We start from the raw sequence: 16,972 nt of genomic DNA on the forward strand, positions 1-16,972 counted from the left end.
ATGCTCTATGGGCTGTTCCCAGGGACGCACACCGAGACAAACATCAACTGCAGCTGGAGGACTATCAATTCGGTGAAAGATGCCCTTTGGTCTGCCGGAAACCTGCTGGTCTTCCAGCGCAAAGAGTTGTCCACCACCGAATGTTGCAGACTGGCACATTCCAAGGTCCAGGACTACGTGCTGAGGGACGCACTAAAGCTTGGGGCAACCACAGCAAAGGCTCAATGGGGAAAGACCACAGTGTAAGGTCCCCCCACCAAGCTGAACTGAGGGGCTGGATCCATGGGAAACCCCTCGAACTGTATCGTTAATATTTTCATTTGCTGTAAATGTAAAACTGTAATTGGCACGACAATTGTGAAATGGAAGGGTTGTGAAGAAACTCATGATAGTATTGAAGGAAACTGATCTCCATTGCAATGGTTGTATTTTTTGGTGCTGTTTGAAACTGTTTGGCAATGTAATTTTTGCAGATTTTTATGAATAAAGTATATTTTGGAAATTAAAAAAAATTTCCAGCACTTTCTGTTTTTATTTCAGCATTTGCAGGATGTTGCTTTGATCTGAAAAAAAATGGATGATTGGCTGGGGGGTTCCAGTGAAATTCCACAGCAGCTAATAAAGCCTCATCTGTCGGTGGTTCTTTGGTCTAGGGGTATGATTCTTGCGTTGGGTATGTGGTTAATTAACATGTGAGAAATCCTGGGTTCAAATCCCGGACGAGCCCTGGTCTTCTGGCATTTTTAGATTCAGGTTATCTATTGGTTTCAGCCTTGCAGAAGGTGGAATTGACTTCCATCCGGAGCTGACTTGAGGACCAGACAACTAGATTCGAAGAGCTTGTCGACAAAATTGTAATGAACTAAATGTGCAGATAGTGGAATTGGACTTGGTTTGAGTCTACAACATGGAACTCAGTCTGACATGTGGACCCATGGGAGGATTTGAATGCCACCCCTGCGTTGAAGAATACAGTTGCATCCATCCAATAAGAGACCGATTAGAAGTGACAGTTCAGTCAGTCAAACATTAAACTTTTAATTTCAGGGTTGTGAGTTGGAGTGCCATTTTGTTTTTCCCTTTTTTAAGGCTTCATTAGCAGAGAGTACAAGGAGTGTTTGAAATGAAATTCAGCAAAAGTATGAGAAAGTCTCACTTTGATTCGGGACTCTTATCTCTCTGCAGCATCTCGCTGTGAAATATTGAACTTCATCTCATTTCATTCCCAGCTCGGGGTCAGTGCGGCTCAGTGGGACTTCTGGCTGTCTCCTGCTTCACAATCCATCAGTGCTGAGAAAGCAATGGGGAATATTATTCACGACTCTGTAACCAGAGGACACTGATTTAAGGTGAATGGCAAAAGAACCAAAGGCAACATGAGGAAAAACTTCTTTTGCACAGCGAGTGGTTAAGATCTGATATGCACTGTTTGAGAGTTTGATGGAGGCTGATTCAACAATGGCTTTCAAAATGGTATAAGAAAATTATCTGAAGCGAAAACAATTGCATGTTTTCATGGAATACATGAGTCTGTGGCATGAGCTGAGTTGCTCGTGCAGTGAAGCAGCACAGGCACAATGAGCTGAATGGCTTCCTTTTGTTCTGTAACTATTCTATGATCTATGATTCTTTTCAGAGTGAAATCAACACTCACATACAAGAAACTGACAGGTACAATGTAAACCCCACACTAACATACCAGCGAATGCTGGGGACAGATTAAAACCAACTCAGTCCTAGACTAGAAACTGACAGGTACTTTGTAAACTTCGCATTACCAGACAAGAAATTGACAGATTCTGTGTGAAACCCACAGTCACTTAGCAGCAGTTGGCAGGTAACGTGTAAAAATCTTTCTTTCATATCCCAACTACAAGGTACAAAGGAAATTAGGTACAAACCCAGGCTCACACTTCAAAGACTGAGAGATACAAAGCAAAACACATATTCACCTACAAGTACAGAGAAGAAGACACACTCAGAGGAGGTGCAGATTAAAGACACATGCATGGAACAGAAACTGATAGGGATAGAATCAAACCCTTTCTCACTTCTCAGAAACTGATAGATATAGACAAAAGCTGATGCTCACATACATGTTGTTGAAAGATATGTGGTGAAACTCACAGAGCAATAGCAGAAACAAACAGGTACTGAATAATACCCACAGTCACAGACCAAAAACTGAAATATACTGAGTTAAACACCACTTTCTCACATCAGAAACTCATGGCTGCAACGTGAAGCTGACTCAATCCTCCCAGGCATTGACAGGTGCAAAAGAAAACACTCACGACGATTCCAGGTCATGAAATGTGCGCAATAAAACCGATCAGCTGAAAGAATAGCATTAATGACAGGTGTGATACCCAGAATGCTCAGCGTCCTAGAATCCGCCCAATCTGTGACAGGAGCGGGGCGCGCAGGCGCAGTAGAGACAGCTCTGTCAGCAGCTGGAGCTGCGGGTTCGGAGTTGGAGCGGGATATTCACAAAGTGCGAGAAGACTTTGTGGGCTCACACAGTTGGAGCAGGGCCTCAGGGCCACAATAACATGGAACAATCCCATCTGTATCCCTGCAGATGGCGGTGGTGAAGCTTTTCCCGGTGAGGCTTCCCGAAACGGCGTCTATAAATGGATAAGAATTGGGGACGGGCAGGGAGCGTCTGGAGATGGATAAGAATTGGGGACTGGGCAGGGAGCGTCTCAAAAAGAATAAAATTTGGGTACTAGTCAGGGAGCGTCTCTAAATGAATAAGAATTGGGGACTGGGCAGGGAGAGTCGATAAATGAATAAGAATTGGGGACTGGGCAGGGAGCGTTTCTAAATGAATAAGATTTGGGGACTGGGCAGGGAGCGTTTCTAAATGAATAAGATTTGGGGACTGTGCAGGGAGCGTCGATAAATGCTTAAGAATTGGGGACTGGTTAGGGAGCGTTTTTTTATTCGTTCGTGGGATGTGGGCGTCGCTGGCTCGATCTCAGCTCAAGTAATGTGTCCCGTTCCGGGCACCAGGCTTTAGAAAGGACATCAAAGCTTCTGAGACAGTTCAGAGGAGATTTACTAGAATGATACCAGAGATGAGGGGTTTCAGAAATAGGCAGGGGGTTGGACTAATTCCATCTTTTTGTCAGAGACTCAAGCAAAGGAAATCTGCTCACTTCCAAAACTATCAGCGAATTGAAGCTGATTCCAATCAATATCATCAGAGGTCAGAACTACCTGGTGAAAGAAGACAACAGAAACACTGAAGAATTCCAATCCATTCCAGTCCAGAACCCAGTCCTGTTGTTTTTGGAGTCAGGTCTCAATTACTGCAACAACTTTATGTTCCCACTTGGCTTTCTGCACATTTAGTTCATCAAGCTGTTTGAATCCAGCTCTCTGGTCCTCACGCAGGCTCCATATGGAAATCAATTCTGCCTTCTGCAAGACCTTAAATTAAAAATACCAAAGTAGAAGGGCTTGTGCAGGATTTGAACCCAAGATCTCTCACACATTAATTAATCACTCACCCTAAGCAAGAATCATACCCCTAGATCAACATGCCACTGATATCAGAACTTCCTTTTAACTCCGGTGGAATTTCACTGGCAGCCAAAGCCGATCATCCATTTTTTTTTCAGAGCAAAGCAACATCTTGCAAATTCTGAAATAAAAACAGAAAGTGTTGGAAATGTTCAGAAACTCTGGCAGCATCTGTGGAGAGAGAAACAGAGTTAACCTTTCAGGGCGTTTACCTTTTGTTTGAGCCATCCTTTCACACTGCTTCTGTCCACCCAATCTCACTTTCTATTTTATCCAGATTCCACCCACTCAGTACCTAAATACATTTATCATGAATTCCTCATATCTTTTAATAATGACAATTTTATATTTCTGGCCTTTGCTTTGGACTCCACCACAAGTGGAATCATGTCTCCATCAACCCAATCAAACCCATTCACTATTTCCTCACATTGCAATGTTTCTTTCACCCTGACAGACGATGGAGTTTCTGCTGCTTGATTGCAGTTCTTGCTTCCTGCCAGTAGATGTCATCTCACTCCAGTACAGTGAAGGTTACAAATCTGAGAGCACACAACAAGAAGTAATTGTTCACGTGACAGTGAACAGGTCCCTCAATTCCTGCACACTCTTTAGAACTGTGCCATTAATTATATATTGCCTCTCCCTATTCCTTCTGCTAAAATGCATCACCTCACACTAGTCACTATTAAATTCCATCTGCACCTGTCTGCCCATTCTGCTAGCCCATCACTGTCTCGTTGCAGGTGGTTCATTTCATCCTCACTGTTTGCCACTTCTCCAAGTTTGGTGTTATCGGCATATTTTGAGATTCTACTCTATATTCCAAGATCCAAGTCATTTATCTGCAGCAAATAAAAAGCAGTGGTTCCAGCAGTGACCCTTGGGGAACAGCACTGTCGACAACCTTCCAGTCTGAGAATGAACCATTTATTACGACTTGCTGTTTTCTGTCCTTAAGCCAATTTCCTATCCAATTGGACACTGACCCTCCGATTCCATGAACCTCAATCACCCTTTTATGTGTCGTTTCTTAAAATCCACACAAACAACATCCACTGCATGCCCTTCATAAACCTTCTCTGTTAGTTCATCAAAACATGCAGTTAGATTAGTCAAGCATGTACTCCCATGCATAAATCCATGCTCACTCTCCTCAATTAACTCAAACCTCTACAAGTGACTGTTCATTTTTTCCCTGATTGTTCTTTCTAAAACCTTACCCACCACTGCTGTTAATCTAACTGGCCTGTAGTTAGCCGGACTGTCTTTACACCCTTTCTTGAATAAGGGTGTCACATTAGCAACTGTTTAATCCTCTGACACCTCCCCCGTATCCAGGGAAGATTGGAAGATTATAGAAAGCCTTTCTGTTATCTGCATCCACATTTCCTTTCGCAATCTGGGATGAAAGCCATCCGGACCAGGTAATTTATCTTCCTGAAGCATAACCAGCCTTTTCAGTACCTCCCTCTCTCAATTTGTACCCTCTCCATTGCCTCTACACTCTCCACTTCTACTGATATTTTGTCAAATTCCACTTCTTTAGTGATCATTGATACAAGGTACTCATTAACTAGATTAACATTGCCCTGCAGCTCTAAGTATATATTACCCTCTTGGTCCCTAATGGGGCCCACTTCACCGCTTACTACCTGCTTATTATTTATATACTGCTCGAAGATTTTTGGGTTCCCTTTCATGTTGACTGCCATTCTATTCTCGTCGAGATAGAGAATAAGCTAAATATAGAAGATATAAATATTTCCCATCCTTGGGTGAGGTGGAATTTTTTTATGCTGTGAGTGGTAATGTCCTGACCCACGAGTGTGGTGGAAGTAGAGACAATCAATGATTTGAAAAGGAAATTGGATGGGTACTTGAAGCAAAGGAACTTGCAGGAGGAAAGGGATCGACCAGGTGAGTGGAACTGAGTAGCTGGCACCGATAATTGCTGCAGTCACTGCGATCCCCCTTAATTTTGTCCAAGGTGACAATGTTTGCTTCACGCGTGTTTTGAGCCCTTGTTGAGCTGGACTACGGTGGACTCACTGTCCAGTTCCTCCATGACAGGGAAGTCTGGAATGGCACTGAGAGCTACTTCAATGACAATGTTCTCCGTTATGTAGAGTTCAAGGTAATGCTCCACTCACCTTTCCATCTGCTTGTTCGGTTCAGTGATGATCACCCCTGTCTTTGTCTTCAAAAGGTGCTGATTTAGTTACGACTGGGCCCGTTGCTTTCTTCATACCTTCATACATCCCTCTAGCATCCCCGGATTCAGCAGCAGAGTTTTAACCAGTATTGATTGGTGCAGTGCCGAGCAGTCTGCAGAGACTTGTTTCTGGCATCTCTGAGAGCATTTAGATGTTGTTTGCTGGAGACTTGTGTGTAGTTCATGAGAGCTCTCCTCTTAGTTGCAGTAACTGACTCCATTTCAGTCCAATAAGCCTCAAATCAGTCAGCATTCCTCCCATCTCTTTTCCCATACACAGTGAGTGCAGAGTTATAGATGCTGGCGTGCAGATGATTCCTCTTTGACACTGCACTGAGGCCTTGAGCATTGTTGTCTGAAAGAGCCTGATCGAGGATGTTGAGTTACTCCTGGGTCCTTTCTGGATCAGTGGTTCACTCATCTGAAGTGGCGTGTATTTTACTGTGAAACCCACTCCATGCTCACGAGTTGCCTCTTGGGCTTTCCCCATGCCTGAAGAAGGTGTAGTGTTTCTCTTTGAGGGATCCACTTTGAACGAGTCTAGTTTCTTGCAGCTCAGCAATGTCCATATTGAGCCTTGTGAGTTCCTTGTCCATCACAGCTGTCTTGTGCGTGTCATCAACCTGCAGAAGGTTGTCGGTAAGGCCAGGACACATGGTCCTTACATTCCAGCTTGTGATGCGAAGGACTGGTGTCTTCTTTGTTGAGTTTGTTTTTCTTGGTGCATAGATTATCAATCCGTCTGTTCAGAGATGTCTCTCTGAGCTTCAAGCACCCATTGAAGTAAGCAGGTCGTGGCAGGACAGCACCTAACTGACTGGGGGCTGCCCAGCTTGGAGTGAATGGTAGCTATTCAATGAGACACTAAGAGCTCTCCCACTGTCCGAAGTAACCCCTGGTGCTCATACTCTACACCAATTGAATGAGAGCTCATAATCAGTAACTGTTTATTCCCGGGTTGTGCTCATGTTTAACCATGAAGCTGGAGTGTCCTCTCCAGGGCACAGGCCTGGGCAAATAGTATGGAGACCCTGAGCATCAGGATCCCCTGTCAGCATTGCTGGTATTGTCCAGAGGAAAGGAAAATACCAGTACTGTTTGTTACCAGATCTGCTGCAGGAGTTGCTGGAAAACTGCCTGATAAGTCACAGGTATCCGCCTCCAGGACTCCACTCCGGATTTACTGTCCAGGTTTGCTCCCTCAGCCTTCTTATTTATTTATTGAGAGATACAGTACTGAAACAGGCCCTTCCAGCCCACCGAGTCTGTGCCGACCATCAACCACCCATTTATGCTGATCCTACATTCATCCCATATTCCGACCACATCCCCTCAATTCCCCTACCACCTGCATACACGAGGGGCAATTTACAATGGCCAACTTCCCTATCAATCTGCAAGTCTTTGGCTGTGGGAGAAAACAGGAGCACCCGGCAGAAACACACGCAGTCACAGGGAGAACTTACAAACTCTGCACAGGCAGTACCCAGAATCGAACACGGGTCACTGGAGGTGTGAGGCTGCAGTGCTAACCACTGCGCCACTGTGTCTTCTCAAGATAGTGATAGAGAAGTGAGACTTTTTGCCCATATCTGGGGCTCTGTTTCTTGGCATCAGGATGGAACCACAAGCCAGTGGGCCTGCATGACATGCACAAGGATATCACACACTGCCCCATCCCTGTGACAGCTCACAGAGAGACCCTGATGATAATGCACCCCACAGGGACATCACAAACAGCCTCCTCCCTAGGACAGCTCAGGGTCAGACACTGCACACACTGCAACAACAGTGACATTACTGTATTAGTCCCTCCATTCTGAAAAACAAGCATTCACCCTACTTTATGCTTTCTGCCCTTATCCACGCTGCCACTGCCCCTTTAATCCCATCTGCTCCAATTTTGTTAACAACTCTATTTTATGGTACTTTTTCAAACACATTTTTGAAGTCCAGACACACACCATCAATCTCACTACCCTTGTCACCTCTCTCTGAAACTTCATCAAAGAAATTAATTCATTAAGTCAGACACTATCATATGTTAACCAATCTGTACTGGCTGTCATTTATTAGCCCATGTTCTACCAAGTGACAGTTAATTTTCTCCTGGATAATTGTCTCTAAAAGTTTCCCCACCACCGACATTATACTAACTGGTCTGTAGTTCCTGGGTTTATCTCTCTTTTTAAACAGGGCTGTAAAATTAGCAATCCTTGCAGACTTATCTTTTAATTCTGGAAAGTCTATTGTGGACAATCTCTTTGGGTATGACTTTAACCAATTAAGGCAACAGGATACTTGATGAATAAGTCCAGAACTTTTATTGAGAGTAAAATAGTACTCAATAATTGAAAGTAAAATTATACTTAACAAACTTGGGGAATATAACTTTACAGCTCGAGCAGGTGTGCGGACTGGTCGAGCTTGGTCTCAGAGTGTCACGGTCCTCTTTGTCCAGCCTAGATCCCTCATCAGGTGGAGAACTTGGTTGATGATCTGAGCCTTTACCCCTGAGCTCTTCTAGTGTTCCTGCACATTGAAAGCTTTCAAGATCCCTACGTATAACCCCTTGATTGCCATCACACCACCTTGTAAAATAATAATTGGTCCGAGCATTTGCTAGGTACATTCAATTAGTTCTTAATAATGTCTTCCACTAACTGTCACCTGTCCTCAGAATCTCAGACATGAGTACAATGGAGTGGTTTCACACTGTCTCCCAATCTGATCTGAAACAAGTTTCCTATTCATTAAATCTAGACTTTTGAAGGTCACGATGGAACATACCATGGGTTTTATCAGGGGTCCGAGAAAGGTCCATTGTTTGAATACATTTAGCTGAAACTGCCCTTTCCCACAAAGACACAGAGACTCACAGTAATTAGATTGAACTAACTTTAAATGAAAACCCATTCTCTCCAAAATGATTATTAATTCATTAATTATAACTCAATCAAGGTTCATTACTTTTAGAATTAGAATTACAATTAGAACATTACAGCGCAGTACAGGCCCTTCGGCCCTCGATGTTGCACCGACCTGTGAAACCTTCTGACCTACACTATTCCATTTTCATCCATATGTCTATCCAATGACCACTTAAATGCCCTTAAAGTTGGCGAGTCTGCTACTGTTGCAGGCAGGGCGTTCCACGCCCCTACTACTCTCTGAGTAAAGAAACTACCTCTGACATCTGTCCTATATCTATCACCCCTCAACTTAAAGCTATGTCCCCTCGTGTTTGCCATCACCATCCGAGGAAAAAGACTCTCACTATCCACCCTATCTAACCCTCTGATTATCTTATATGTCTCTATTAAGTCACCTCTCCTCCTCCTTCTCTCCAACGAAAACAACCTCAAGTCCCTCAGCCTTTCCTCGTAAGACCTTCCCTCCATACCAGGCAACATCCTAGTAAATCTCCTCTGCACCCTTTCCATAGCTTCCACATCCTTCCGATAATGCGGTGACCAGAACTGCATGCAATACTCCAGGTGCGGTCTCACCAGAGTTTTGTACAGCTGCAGCATGACCTCGTGGCTCCGAAACTCGATCCCCCTACTAATAAAAGGTAACACACCATATGCCTTCTTAACAGCCCTATTAACCTGGGTCGCAACCTTCAGGGATTTATGCACCTGGACACCAAGGTCTCTCTGTTCATCTACACTACCAAGAATCTTCCCATTAGCCCAGTACTCTGCATTCCTGTTACTCCTTCCAAAGTGAATCACCTCGCACTTTTCCGCATTAAACTCCATTTGCCATCTCTCAGCCCAGCTCTGCAGCCTATCTATGTCCCTCTGTACCCTACAACATCCTTCGGCACTATCCACAACTCCACCGACCTTAGTGTCATCCGCAAATTTACTGACCCACCCTTCTACACCCTCTTCCAGGTCATTTATAAAAATGACAAACAGCAGTGGCACCAAAACAGATCCTTGCGGTGCACCACTAGTAACTAAACTCCAGGATGAACATTTGCCATCAACCACCACCCTCTGTCTTCTTTCAGCTAGCCAATTTCTGATCCAAAGTTCTAAATCACCTTCAACCCCATACTTCTGTATTTTCTGCAATAGCCTGCCATGGGGAACCTTATCAAACGCCTTACTGAAATCCATATACACCACATCCACTGCTTTACCCTCATCCACCTGTTTGGTCACCTTCTCGAAAAACTCAATAAGGCTTGTGAGGCACGACATACCCGTCACAAAACCGTGCTGACTATCGCTAATGAACTTATTCTTTTCAAGATGATTATAAATCCTGTCTCTTATAACCTTTTCCAACATTTTACCCACAACCGAAGTAAGGCTCACAGGTCTATAATTACCAGGGCTGTCTCTACTCCCCTTCTTGAACAAGGGGACAACATTTGCTATCCTCCAGTCTTCCGGCACTATTCCTTTCGACAATGACGACATAAAGATCAAGGACAAAGGCTCTGCAATCTCCTCCCTAGCTTCCCAGAGAATCCTAGGATAAATCCCATCTGGCCGAGGGGACTTATCCATTTTCACACTTTCCAAAATTGATAACACCTCCTCCTTGTGAACCTCAATCCCATCTAGCCTAGTAGCCTGAATCTCAGTATTCTCCTCGACAACATTTTCTTTCTCTACTGTAAATACTGACGCAAAATATTCATTTAACACTTCCCCTACCTCCTCTGATTCCACAAACAACTTCCCACTACTATCCTTGATTGGCCCTAATCTAACTCTAGTCATTCTTTTATTCCTGATATACCTATAGAAAGCCTTAGGGTTTTCCCTGATCCGATCCACCAATGACTTCTCGTGTCCTCTCCTTGCTCTTCTTAGCTCTCCCTTTAGATCCTTCCTGGCTAGCTTGTAACTCTCAAGCGCCCTAACTGAGCCTTCACGTCTCATCCTAACATAAGCCTTTTTCTTCCTCTTGACAAGCGCTTCCAGTTCTTTCGTAAACCATGGCTCTCTCGCTCGACCACTTCCTAACTGCCTGACAGGTACATACTTATCAAGGGCACGCAATAGCTGCTCCTTGAATAAGCTCCACATTTCGATTCTGCCCATCCCCTGCAGTTTCCTTCCCCATCCTACGCATCCTAAATCTTGCCTAATCGCCTCATAATTTCCTTTCCCCCAGCTATAATTTTTGCACTGCGGTATATACCTGTCCCTGCCCATCGCTAAGGTAAACCTAACCGAATTGTGATCACTATCACCAAAGTGCTCACCTACATCTAAATCTAACACCTGGCCAGGTTCATTACCCAGTACCAAATCCAATGTGGCATCGCCCCTGGTTTTACAATCATCTCTTTTATGATGGGTAGCTACTCATTAATTATACAGGATATGAACGTTCGTACTGAACACAAAATGGTTCCTTTGGTCATGTGTTCATTATAAAATGGCTTTCTTAACGTTGTTAGTTATTACAATGGATACATTATAAAAATGGTCAAGTTAAACTGAGATCGAACTACCCAAGCTTACCTGCATCCTCCAGTCCTCTGGCAACATTCCCATATTCAAGAAGGATTGAAAGATTGTGGCTCGAGTCTCTGATATTTCCACCCTTACTTCCCTCAGCCACCCAGGATGCAGCCCATCCAGACCGGGTGACTTTTCTACTGTGAGTGCTGCCAACCTTGTAATTGTCTCCTCTTTATCTATTTTCATCCCCTCCAAATTCTCCACAACCTCCTCCTTTACTGTGACATTTGCACAATCTGCTTGTTTTGTGACAGATGAAAAGTACTTAATTAGTACCTCAGCCACACCCTCTGCCTCCACAGGATCTCCTAATTGACCCACCCTTTCATTGACTGTCCAATTGTTGGTAAAAGACTTCAGTGTTCCCAGTTATGTGACCTTCTAATCTTTTCTCATGCACTCTCTTGCTGATCTCATTTCCTTTTTCAGCTCTCCTCTGTACTTTCTGTATTCTGCTTGTTTCTCTACTGCAAATGAATCCTCACATGATTTCGATATTAATGGTTTTTGAACTATTTTGTAAAAGGATTTAGTTTTGTAAATTTCTCCGTAGCTCCCCTCATGGTCAGGCAGAAAGTTTACCTGCTGTGTTTTCAAACAGCAACAGCTTTATTTGAAAAGCCATTGGGACAGGATTCCGGGTTTTAATCCAGTCACAAATCTGGTTCTGATGTCTTGTGGCTCCAGCTGTCACATGACCGGTCAGAGGATGACCTCATCATTGACCCAGTCATGGAGCTGTGGGTTGATGTTTAAATTGTTTCAAAATAATTTTCCAGAAGGACAATCAAAATGAATCAATATATAAAAGGTAGATTTTGTGAATTTGTGCTCCCAGTGGAAATTCCTGCAGAGTCTGCTGGTTTTCATGTCCCCAATTCCCCACAGGAAGCTCAGTGCTCGGAATCTGTATTCATTACATTAACATTATACAGAATCATTTCATGGGAGACCCCAGTGTGAATTGGAAACAAGTGGGTCAGTTTTAACTTTCAAAGTAACACAGAAGTAGGGACTTTCAAAAGGCTTTTGGATAGGTATATGGATAAAGGAGAATGATGGGGTATAGATTAAATTGTCCTTGACAGAGGACAAAGGATCGGCACAACATTGTGGGCCGAAGGGCCTGTTCTGTGCTGTATGTTCTATGTTCTATGTTCTATGTACTGCAGATGCTGGAAATCTGAAATAAAAACAGAAAATGCTGGAAATACTCAGCAGGTCTGGCAGCATCTGTGGAGAGAGAAACAGAGTTAACTTTTCAGATCTGTGACCTTTCATCAGAACTGAACTGAAATTGTCTGAGGGACTGAGATTGTGGAATCAATTTCAGGGTCAAAGACATTGTACTCTGTAAGGATAGGCAGATGGAGATTATTAAGTACAGTGCAAAAATATAGATGCTTTTACATTATTTGAATCAGCATTGATTTAAAGTTTGTGCTCACGAATCCTATCTTTTGATCAAAATGACATTGATAACAATGGAAAAAGCAAAACATACATTTCACGACCACAGGACTTTGTAAAGCCTTTTACAGCCAATGAAGGACTTTCCAAGTGTAGTCACTGTACAGTACAATACAATACCCTACAATAAGGATATTTCACATTCGAGTCACACAAGTCCCATGCAATGACCATCTCAAACAAGAGAGAATCTAACCATCTCCCCTTGACATTCAATGGCATTACGATTGCTGAATCCCCCCACTATCAACATCCTGGGGGTTACCATTGACCAGAAACTGAATTGCAATAAGCATATAAATATCATGGCGACAAGAGCAGATCAGACACTAGGAATCCTGCGGCGAGTAACTCACCTCCTGACTCCCCAAAGCCTTCTACTATCTCCAAGGCACAAGTCAGGAGTGTGATGGAATATTCTCCACTTGCCTGGTTAGGTGCAGCTCCAACAACAGTCAAGAAGCTCGACGCCATCCTGGACAAAGCAGCCCACTTGATTGGCACCTCATTCACAAAATTCACTCTCTCCATAACTGACACACAGTGGTAGCAATGTGTACCATCCACAAGATGCACTGCAGCAACGCAGCAAGCCTCCTTAGACAGCACCTTCCAAACCCGTGACTTCTACCACCTTGAAGGTCAAGGGCAGCAGATGCATGGGAACACCACCATCTGCAGGTTCCCCTCTTTGCCATACACCATCCTGGAATTGGAACTGTATCACCGTTCCTTCACTGTGGCTGGGTCAAAATCCTGGAACTCCCTTCCTAACAGCACCACATCGACTGCAGTGTTTCAAGAAGGCAGCTCACCACCACCTTCTCGAGGGAATTAGGGATGGGAAATAAACGCAATAAAATCAATAAAAAGACAATATCCTGTAATCCCCAAAAGTGGAAAATACATATGAAAATGAAAAAAAAAATAAAACACAGTCAGCATGGATTTCACAAAGAAAGACTTGATTAACCTTAACTTTGAAGAATCAACAGCAAGAGTAATACAGCAGATGTAGAAGAGTTTAAGTTAATAAAGCCTCATCCTTTGAAGTGCTTGAACCAACAAATTGTGGGTTAACAAACAAGCACACTAACTGACAGAGCTGGGTGTTGTTCTTTCTAGATTCCCCTAAAGCAGGGTGTCAATAAGTTAAATCTTCAGGTTGCTGCAACCAGAATAGCCATTGTCCACTATCAGCTTTACTGTTACAAATAAAGGGTGGAATATTCATTGTGAATCTATAGAAACAGTCTGGTCCTGCACACTGCAGACACATCCACGTCATCACAAACCAGCTCTCCTATAATTGATGCAGTTATTTGATTTTTCCCCATTAGGGATATGGAATTATTTTTGAAAGATTTTAAATTCCAAGAAGTTTTGTTAATATTCAGCCCTTGAGAAGAAATCATTCCCTGGCCACAGTGTAGAAAGCATTAAATATAAAACAGTAGACTACCAGGTAACACAGAGAAAGCTGATCAGCGAATCTATAATTACTTACTTTTCTTGCTTTTGCTTTTGCTATTCGGTTTTTCATCCTTTTCAGTTACTGACTGTGGATATTATTGTGATTAAATGTGAAAAGATGCACTGTGTCTCAGCCCCGGTATATTGGCTCTTTCTCTGTACAGTGCTGCACACACTCAGATACTGACAGTGTCTCTCCCTCCCTCAACTTTCCAGCCCTGACGGTGCAGAAAGCGCTTCTCAAAGTTACACATTCTGACTGTTTGCAGTTGATTAGTGAGAGATTATTAACGTATCCTTCTGCAGCGCTGCCTCGGTTAATAACAGCAGATCTAAGCCACATTTCAGATACGGAAACAGATGCATCAATTATTCACTCTTTCCCAGAGTGAGTGAGGCCGGGACAAGCAGCAACATTCCAGCCCCACACTCTGCAATTACCCAGCACCAGCGGAAAGCAGTGAAAACAGATTCAATCAGTGGGTTAATGTCCATTACAGGGATGCAAGATTCCACGGTCCAGGACAAACATCCCCATACACCGAGAACAAGCTCAGGAAAACCCGGGGGAGTTAATATCCCAATCACTGAGCATTCCAGTAACATTGAACAAGTTCCTGAACTGAGTGAACCTTTCAAAGTACAGAAGTGATGACGAGGTCAGAAAGGTCTGAACAGTTGAGGTGACTGAGTGGTTTCAGCTTCTCTGTTCAGGTTGCAGCTTTCACTGGAGGCATGTGTTTAAATCCCACTTCTGACAACTAGATTTTCAGTTACTTTGCAGAGCTTCCTTGAAGGTTTGGGGTCGAGTAAATACTGAGGAACTGTTTCTAACTGCTGAATGGTCAATAACCAAAGGTTACAGATTTAAGGTGACTGACAAAACCAGAAGGAACATGAGGAAAAATTCCTTTCTGCAACGTGTGGTTAGGAATTCAGTTATGTGGATAGATTGGAGAAGCTGGGGTTGTTCTCCTCAGAGAGGAGATTTGATAGAGGTGTTCACAATCATGAGGGGCCGTGACAGACCCGATAGAGAGAAACTGTTGGTAGAAGGATTGAGACTCAGGTAAAAGCTGTGGCTCAGTTGGTCACACTCACCTCGAAATCACAAGCTTTTGGGTTCAGATTTCACAGCTGACACTCCAGTGCAGCACTGAGGGTGTTGAAGGTGCTGCCTTTCAGGTGTGATGTTAAACCAAGACCCGGTCTGCATGTTTGGGTGAATGTAAAAGATCCCATGCTGCAATTTCAAACAAGTGAAGAGCAATTCTCCCTGGTGTTGTGATCAATATTTGCCCCTCAATCAGATCAGTTGGTCATTATCACATTGTTGTTTGTGGGTATTAGCTGCTGCATTTCTGACATTACAACAGTGATTACACTTCAAAAGTATTTCATTGTTTACAAAGTGCTTTGATATTTCCAGTGGTCAGGAAAGGTGCTATATAAATGCAAGTATTTTCTTTCTTTTTCACAACACATTGCTGTGTAAAAAATGGTTCTTCATGTCACCTCTGGTTCTTCTGCCAGTCACCTGATATCTGTGTCCTCTGCTTACTGACCCTTTTACCACTGGAAACAGTTTCTCCTTATTTAAACTGTTGAAGAACTTCATGATTCTGAACAAATGTGTCAAATCTCTTCTGAACTTTCTCTGCTGCAAGGAGAACAACCCCAGCTTCTCCAATCTCTCCACATAACTGAAGTCACTCACCCTGCTACCATTGTTGTAAATCTCTTTTTTATTCTTTCCTGGGATGTGGGCACTGCTGACAGAATGTGATTCCTGTCAACGGAGCGGCCCGCTGACATCATCGGAGAGCGCCAAGCTGCGCATAGCCACAGCGACATCTTGCCATGATTAAGTGGCACATGCGCAGGATGATGTCATGGCTCAGCGCCAACGTCATCGCATATTCACGCCTGGTCCATCTTCGCACATGCACGCTGCAGCGTCATCAGGTATCCAGCCTCTCACTCAGCTGGAGGAAGCAGCTGAATGGGAGACTTTGAGGCTGGAGCTCTCCCCCCTCGGCAACTCGCTCCAGGCCTCGATGCTTCCTCCCCTCAGCCGCTCGCTCTACACCGCACTGCTCCCCTGGCCGATTGTTCCCCGCTCGCGTCACCCAGCTCTCCTGCCACTCGCTCCCAGCCCCCCAACCCCTGCTCCAGCCATTAGCTCAAGGCCGTACCACTTCCTTCCTCTCGGCCATTGACTACTCGCTCCTACGTCACACTTTACAGCCCGCCTTGCTTCTTCGGGCGGCGCGTGGAGACTGGACAAACGTGGGAGCAAGAGGCTGAGAGAAGGGAAGCAGCACAACCTAGAGCTTGCGGCTGGAGGGGAGAGGGTGGGGTGGGGAACGAGCGACCAGAGAATGGGGTGGCGCGATCAGAGGACAATCGGCCAGGGAAGTGGGGGAGAGCAGTGAGGTCTGGAGTGAGCGGCTGTGGAGGGTGGAAGCGGCCAGTGCGAAGGAGGGGGAAAAAGCGAGTTGTGCCACCTAGTGGTTGCGTTGTCAGCAAACGCAGCCTTTATTGTCCATCCTTAATTGCCCTTGAGAAGGTGGTGGTGAGCTGCCTTTTTTGAGCCACTGCAGTCCATGTGTTGTACGTAAACCCACAGTGCTGTTCGGAACGGAGTTCCAGAATGTTGATCCGGTAACAGTGATGGAACGGAGATATAGTTCCCAGTCAGGATGGTGTGTAACTTGGAGGGGAGCTTGCAGATGGTGGTGTTCCCATTCATCCAATGTCCTTCTAGGTGGTCGAGATCGGGGGTTTGGAAGGT

The sequence above is a fragment of the Heterodontus francisci genome, unplaced genomic scaffold, assembly GCF_036365525.1.
Source record: "Heterodontus francisci isolate sHetFra1 unplaced genomic scaffold, sHetFra1.hap1 HAP1_SCAFFOLD_61, whole genome shotgun sequence".
NCBI classification, from domain to species: domain Eukaryota; kingdom Metazoa; phylum Chordata; class Chondrichthyes; order Heterodontiformes; family Heterodontidae; genus Heterodontus; species Heterodontus francisci.